Source organism: Durio zibethinus, unplaced genomic scaffold, assembly GCF_047325235.1.
Source record: "Durio zibethinus cultivar Kanyao isolate XHJ-2024 unplaced genomic scaffold, ASM4732523v1 HiC_scaffold_390, whole genome shotgun sequence".
NCBI classification, from domain to species: Eukaryota; Viridiplantae; Streptophyta; class Magnoliopsida; order Malvales; family Malvaceae; genus Durio; species Durio zibethinus.
This window is the reverse complement of record NW_028323013.1, coordinates 137,501-140,000: the sequence shown is the minus strand read 5'-3', so window position 1 is coordinate 140,000 and position 2,500 is coordinate 137,501.

Genomic DNA, 2,500 nt, shown 5'->3' with positions numbered 1-2,500 from the left:
CAGGGCCCAGCTTGTGCCGATGGCGGTCGAGGCAAGTGCCCGTACCGAAGGGCAGCCTATGCCGATGATGGTCGATGCATGTGCCATCACCATGCGTCATCATGTGCCATTGATGGTCGAGGCCTTGGCCGAAGTTCGATTTTGAGCCACGGTGCCCATGCTTGGCTCCAGCATGTGCTGGTGCCGCATTTTTTTCACTCGGGACAGCATCGCCGGAGCATCGCCGGAGCATCGCCGGAGTACCGCCGGAGAACCTGACCGGCGGCATTGGGGTTCCGGCGATTGGGAGGGGGGCCGGGGGGGTGTGCGCACATGACGTGCGATGGGTGCTGGTACTTGGCCCTTGTGTTGGCCCCCTATCCCTCATCAAACCTCTGAGAACTCACACCCCCTTAAAGAGCGTTTGAGATTTTACAGGTTTGCTGCCAGTAGCCGTTCAAGTGTCTGAAATGGGGACACTTTTTTCAAACGGTCACGAAATCTTCTCCGGCTCGAGTTTTTAGCTGAATTTTTTTGTGCATGCCAACAAAAATAGAAGGATCATGCCTACAAAATTTGGGGCCAAAAATCCTTATAAAAAAATTTTAAAAAATCCCGAACCGCAAAAAGTTTCGAAAATCGTGAAAAATAGAAAACGAGTCATCTTCCAACGAAACTTCACGTGAAGGCTTAGGGGACCATTGTATGAATTTACAAGCCATAAAAATGGCATTGGCACGGCAGAAATTTGAAGATGTGCCTAAACCCACCAGGGCCCAGCGTGTGCCGATGGTGCTCGAGGCAACCGCCCGCACCAGGGCCCAGCGTGTGCCGATGGTGCTCGAGGCAAGCGCCCGCACCAGGGCCCAGCGTGTGCCGATGGTGGTCGAGGCAACCGCCCGCACCAGGGCCGATAGTGTGCCGATGGTGCTCGAGGCAACCTGTCGCACCAGGGCCCAGCGTGTGCCGATGGTGCTCGAGGCAACTTGCCGCACCAGGGCCCAGCGTGTGCCGATGGCGCTCGAGGCAAGCTCCCGCACCAGGGCCCAGCGTGTGCCGATGGTGCTCGAGGCAACCTGCCGCACCAGGGCCCAGCGTGTGCCGATGGTGCTCGAGGCAACCTGCCGCACCAGGGCCCAGCGTGTGCCGATGGTGCTCGAGGCAAGCGCCCGCACCAGCGCCCAGCGTGTGCCGATGGTGCTCGAGGCAACCGACCGCACCAGGGCCCAGCGTGTGCCGATGGTGCTCGAGGCAACTTGCCGCACCAGGGCCCAGCGTGTGCCGATGGCGCTCGAGGCAAGCTCCCGCACCAGGGCCCAGCGTGTGCCGATGGTGCTCGAGGCAACCTGCCGCACCAGGGCCCAGCGTGTGCCGATGGTGCTCGAGGCAACCGCCCGCACCAGGGCCCAGCGTGTGCCGATGGTGGTCGAGGCAACCTGCCGCACCAGGGCCCAGCGTGTGCCGATGGTGCTCGAGGCAACCTGCCGCACCAGGGCCCAGCGTGTGCCGATGGTGCTCGAGGCAACCGACCGCACCAGGGCCGAGCGTGTGCCGATGGTGGTCGAGGCAAGCGCCCGCACCAGGGCCCAGCGTGCGCCGATGGTGGTCGAGGCTGCCGATGGTGGTCGAGGCAACCTGCCGCACCAGGGCCCAGCGTGTGCCGATGGTGCTCGAGGCAACCGACCGCACCAGGGCCGAGCGTGTGCCGATGGTGCTCGAGGCAAGCGCCCGCACCAGGGCCCAGCGTGTGCCGATAGTGGTCGAGGCAACCTGCCGCACCAGGGCCCAGCGTGTGCCGATGGTGCTCGAGGCAACCTGCCGCACCAGGGCCCAGCGTGTGCCGATGGTGGTCGGGGCAAGCGCCCGCACCAGGGCCCAGCGTGTGCCGATGGTGGTCGGGGCAACCGCCCGCACCAGGGCCCAGCGTGTACCGATGGTGGTCGAGGCAACCTGCCGCACCAGGGCCCAGCGTGTGCCGATGGTGCTCGAGGCAACCGACCGCACCAGGGCGGAGCGTGTGCCGATGGTGGTCGAGGCAAGCGCCCGCACCAGGGCCCAGCGTGTGCCGATGGTGGTCGAGGCTGCCGATGGTGGTCGAGGCAACCTGCCGCACCAGGGCCCAGCGTGTGCCGATGGTGCTCGAGGCAAGCTGCCGCACCAGGGCCCAGCGTGTGCCGATGGTGATCGAGGCAACCGACCACACCAGGGCCCAGCGTGTGCCGATGGTGCTCGAGGCAACCTGCCGCACCAGGGCCCAGCGTGTGCCGATGGTGGTCGAGGCAACCTGCCGCACCAGGGCCCAGCGTGTGCCGATGGTGGTCGAGGCAAGCGCCCGCACCAGGGCCCAGCGTGTGCCGATGGTGCTCGAGGCAACCTGCCGCACCAGGGCCCAGCGTGTGCCGATGGTGGTCGAGGCAACATGCCGCACCAGGGCCCAGCGTGTGCCGATGGTGGTCGAGGCAAGCGCCCGCACCAGGGCCCAGCGTGTGCCGATGGTGCTCGAGGCAACCGACCGCACCAG